This window comes from Ricinus communis, chromosome 10 (genome assembly GCF_019578655.1).
Source record: "Ricinus communis isolate WT05 ecotype wild-type chromosome 10, ASM1957865v1, whole genome shotgun sequence".
Taxonomy (NCBI): Eukaryota; Viridiplantae; Streptophyta; class Magnoliopsida; order Malpighiales; family Euphorbiaceae; genus Ricinus; species Ricinus communis.
This window is the reverse complement of record NC_063265.1, coordinates 19,325,955-19,331,929: the sequence shown is the minus strand read 5'-3', so window position 1 is coordinate 19,331,929 and position 5,975 is coordinate 19,325,955.

Below are 5,975 nucleotides of genomic sequence, written 5' to 3'. Positions count from 1 at the left end.
GTGAGGATAGAATTATAAAAATGACGTTTCATAAGAAGTGGAACTCTTTCTTAAATTTATTTTATTTTAATTATTTTAATAACTTTACTAATAAAGTGTTTTTAACTTTATTATTTAAATTATAAGTGTAAAAAGTGGGCATGTTTTGACAAAAAAAAAAGAAAGAAAGATAAATTGAGCCCATTTTGCTAAATATTGGATTAGAATGACCTAAATAAATTGAAAGAGGTTATTTGATCCTGTGAAAAAAATTTAATGGCAAATTTGAACTTTATTCCTAAGCTGCAATGAATGCATACAAGTGGTGGTTATGTGTTGCCATTCATCTTCTGACAGCTCTTCATAAAAAATTTAATGAAAAATCTAACAAACCTTTTTTTAGAAATTTCTTCTCAAATTTTATTATTTTTATTTAGCTTAATATTAATTAAATTATTAATCTGAGATCTTTTTAATGATTTTATCTAATTTTTTCGAAATTAAAAATATATTTTTAATTAATTTCTTTTAAAAAAATTTGATGACAATTTTTATAATTTTATAATAAAATAAATAACATAATAAACCGTTTTTATTTTTTAAGAAAATTTATAAACCAATAAAAGGCTTTATCTTAAATATAACAATGAGCCATTAGAAATTTTATATATATATATATATCTTGCATATTTAAGTGTGAATTTTTTGTTAACTTATAAATATTCTTAGTAAATATAGTTGATTTACTGCATCATTTTTATTTAAAAAGTAATAAATTATAATAAAAAATATTTTCAAAAATAAATTAAAAATATGAAAATTAATTTTCAATTTCTAAAATAGTTAGCTAGATAAAATTATTAAAGAAGTATAAATTCTAGTGCCTAATAGGTAATTAGAACTTTTTATTTTTCTATGATTGTTATAAGTGGATACTTAACACTGGTGGCGGTTGACTGGTTGCATATTTTGTGCTTTTTTTCTTTTCATTATTTTGTTTATTTGAATTGAAATAGGTATCTTGTGCTTTTCTTTCTTTTTATTATTTTATTTATTTAAGTCGAAAACACATCTTTAGATTTGTTTAGTTGTTGAGATTTAATTTTCTTTTGATGATTTATATTGTTGCTTATGTTTATTTTTATTGTAATAGAAAATCATAAGAAATTTTTTTAAATGAATCCAGTTTACCATGTAGAATTATATACTTATATTACATAGCATAATTTATAATATGTTATATTAATATTCGTCGTTTTTCATTATAATCGGTAGATTTAGTGATAAGTCTAGAATATTATATCAAAACTTTCTATTCATAAGAATTTTTTTATAAAATTACTTTTAGTCAAATTATAAATGTAATGTAATATTCTATTATATATTTCGCTTTTTGTATTTATTTGTGATATTTTTTCTAAAATAAAAATAGTAACCGGCATATTTTTAGAATTATATTAAATTTTAAAAATAAGTTAACATGTTTCTACATTTTTCTTTATAAAAAAATAATTTATTTTCAAATAAAAACAAGAAGTTTTCATTTGATTTATTCCAAATCTATTCTTTATACTTAAAATACTAAATAAATAAAAAGTAAAAAATAGTCTCTTATAAACTAAATATATTTTACAAATTTTATAAATTTTCTATAAAAATAATAAAAATAAAAAATTCTCTACAAATAAACATACTCTTTTAACTTTTATCTTCGATTATCATTGCCGGCTAAATATTTCTTTCCTTGTGTATACATTTCAGAATTGGATCGAAATGTGTATATATATATAACTTCCAATTGGCTCATAATAAAGACAAAAAAGATATGTGTTATTTTCAATCTTATACTTTCGTATAAAGATATGGAAAAAATAGATGGAGTGCGGCTCCTCTTTATGTCAATTTTCAAGTGTTGTATTGGAGAATATTAAACACGTTTCTTTCTGTTTCGACAAATATTTTCCTTTTCATTTTTTAATGTGATTTTGCTTATATATGTGCTTTCCATTATCTTCAAGAATACAATAAAGTATTTTACAAATGGAAATTCATTAAAATTTGAACTTTATTCTTACAAAGAAAAAGGGTTGTTATCAGTGCCAAAAATATAATTTTGTATATCTAAAAGTACATATTTTTATGAACAAAGTAGTTAAATGTCTTAATAACGTGACCTATGCAATAATCAATATAAATTGATTAACAACTTCATCAACCAGTGAAGGGCATATTTCAATTAAAGAAAATGGTAATCTGTATAGTTTAATAAATGCCCATGCTTTGGTTTAATTAACCTTTTTTTTATTTTATTTTTTGGCTTGAAATGACAGACTTCCAACTTTGTTTTTGTCACATTATCAAGTGCTGCATGCTGCATGTATATTTTATAGGAATGATGCTATAGGAATTGTGTATCGCCACCAAGGGTAGACACCATTTGCGATTCCCCAAGTTTGAGTTTTACCATGAGAGTTCAGTTTGGGAGAAAATTGATAAATATACCTTTGCACATTGGCCTGAGATTCTGCATCTTCTACAAATTTCAGCATTGTCTTAGCATTTGGTTAGGATGCTGTATATAATTGTTAGCGTTTGGTTAAGATGTTGTATGTAATTCTATCACTAAAAAGTTTATTTTTGTAATAAAATGCGTCTCTTGTGAAATAAAGAAGAAGATGAAAAATAAAAAGTACTGTAAAATAAAGATTAAGAATAAAATAAATAAAGAGAAAATGGAGAGTACTTTTTTTATATTGTGTATATGTATGTATATGTGTTTATTTGTTTTATTTCATTGATTGTAACACCTATTTATAGGTGTAAAAGGGTTAGAGAGATGGAGTTCGATTTATACGAGAAAATCTATTCATAGACATAATGATAGGCATCAAATATAATCTAAATATTATCATAACACTCCTCTTTGGATGTCTATTATAATGAATATGTCTCGTTAAGATCTTACTAAGAAAAAACCCTGTGGGAAAAAATCTTAGTGAATGAAAAGGAACACATTATTCATGTAGAAGCTTGCGCCATAATATTGCCTCGTTAAAAACCTTGTTAGAAAAACCCAATGGGATAAAACCTAAACTAAGAAAAAAAAGAGTACAGTGCATCAAAATCTCTTCCTCATGAAAACATGACTTCTAACAAAGATCTCCTAGTCTGCAAATGCCAATTTCGTTTACCAACTTCTCAAATGTTGTTGTAGGGAGTGCTTTTATAAATAAATCTATCAGATTATTAATACATCGAATTTGATGAACATCTAGAATTTTTTGCTTTTGAAGCTCATGTATGAAAAAGAACTTTGGCGAAACGTGTTTGGTTCTATCTTGTTTAATATATCATCCTTTGAGTTGAGTAATACACAAGCATCATTATCTTTATATAATATTTTTAGACTTCCTTTATGAAATGAAAGATCACATGTTTCTTTGATATGTTGGACCATAGATCTCAACCATATGCATTCTCTACTAGCCTCGTGCACTGCTAATATTTCAGCATGATTAGATCATGTGGCAATTAGAGTTTACTTAGTAGAACGCCAAGATACAGTAGTGCCACCATATGTAAACAAGTAACCCGTTTGTGATCGAGCTTTATATGGATCAGATAAATATCCAGCATCTGCATATCCAATTAATTATGACTTTGAGTCTTATGGATAAAATAAGCTCATATCTGATGTACTACGTAAATAATAAAAAACTCATTTCACACAATTCCAATGACTTCGAGTTGGTGAGAAACTATATCTTGCTAGCAAATTCATAGAAAATGCTATATCGGATCTTGTATAATTAGCAAGATACATTAATGCTGCAATAGCACTAAAATATGGTACTTCTGGACTAAGTATTTCTTCACCATCTTTCTGATGATGAAAAGGGTTATTTTTCACATACAGGTGTCTAACAATCATAGGAGGATTCATTGGATGAGATTTATCCATATTAAAACGTTTCAATATCTTTTCAATATAAGTTGATTGATGAATAAAAATTTTTCCAAATAAATATTCGATCTGCAGGCCGAGATAAAATTTTATTCGTCCCAAATCTTTCATTTTAAATATATTTTTAAATAATTTATTATTTTTATCAACTCTTCAGGAGTCCCAATGATGTTTAAATCATTAACATAAACTGCACTTTCAGCAAAACCATAATTTATGTTCTTAATAAAAATACATGGACAAATTGAATTATCCATATATCCTTCCTTCAAAAGATATTCACTTAGGCGATTATACTACAAGATTGTTTCAATCCATACAAGGATTTTTGTAGCTTAATTCAATACTTTTCTCGTAGTTTTGAGCTACATGCTTCAAGTATTTTTAGTCATTTAGGAACTTTTATATAAATGTCATTATCAGGCGATCCATATAAATAAGTTGTAACGACATCCATAAGATGCATATAAAATCGTTCTAAACCTGTCAGGCTAATTAAGAATCTAAATGTAATTGCAGCCACTACTGGGAAATAAGTTTCTTCATAATCAATGTCAGGTCTTTGCTAGAATTCTTATGTTACAAGTTGTGCTTTGTATCTCACAATCTCATTTTTCTCATTGCTTTTACACACAAAAATTTATTTATAGCCTACTAGCTTAATATCATCAGGTGTTAAAACAATAGGCTCAAAGACTTGGTGATTTTCTAATGAGTTTTATTCTGCCTAGATTGCATCTTTCCATTTAGGTCAATCATTTCTGTGTTCATATTCAATGACGGACTTAGGTTCAATATCCTCACTTTCTTTTACAATATCAATTACCACTGCATGTGCAAATACATAGTTGATAATAGTTTAACTTTGGTTCCATCTTTTACTTGAAATGACATAGTTGATTGTTATCTTATTGTTTTCATCATCTTTAGGAACTCTTCTAGGATTATTTGTTCTTCTATATCTTTTGTTATAGACTTTTCAAGAACATCAATTTTGGCACTGTCACTTAGTTTATTTTATTTTATTTTCTTTTTTTGATTTTTATCCTTGGAACCAAGTGGCCTACCACACTTTTGGCATGTCATGAAATCATATTAATATATTATCCTACTGGAATATCAATTCTAGCCGGAGCATTTTCAACTGGTATATGAGATTTAGTAACTCTTTTTGGTTACTAAAATGCATCTGGCAATTGGTTTACTATATTCTTACAAATGAATAATCCTTTGAACTTCTAGTTCACATTGTTTTGAATAAGGATCGATATGATTTAATGATGGCTCATTTCGAACAATTTGTTTCTCTAATTTCTTATTCTCTCCCCTTAACTTAGGAAACAAAGCCTCATTAAGATGATAATCATTAAATCTCACAATAAAGACATCCCTCGTTAATGGCTCAAGATATTTAATGATAGGTGGAGATTCATATCCAATATATATTCTCAATTTTGTATATGTGGGGTCAATTGGGACATAAACAACGCATCCAAAAATTATCAAATGGGAAATATTTAGCTCCTGGCAAAAAATCAACTATAATGAAGAAAATTTATGATAACTAGTTGGCCTGATGCAAATAATAATTGGTGCATGTAAAATTACATGTTCCCAAACAATTATTGGGAGATTTATTTTCATAAGCAATGGTCTAATTACTAATTGGAGACATTTAATAAAAGATTATGCTAGACTATTTTGAGTATAAACATGAGCTACTAGATGTTCAATTGTTATTCCAATTGACATGCAATAATTATTAAAGACCTTAGATGTAAATTGACCAACATTATCAAGACGAGTTGTTTTAATAGCATATTCTGAAAACTACGCTCTTAATTGAATTATTTGAGGAAGTAATATGGCAAATGCCAGATTTTGAGTTAATAATAAATATATATGTGACCATCTTGTTAATGCATTTGTTAACACCATAAAATATTTAAATGGCCCACATAGTGGATAAATTGGTCCACAAATATTATCTTATATAGGTTCCTGGAATCTAGGTGATTCATTTTAAATTTTA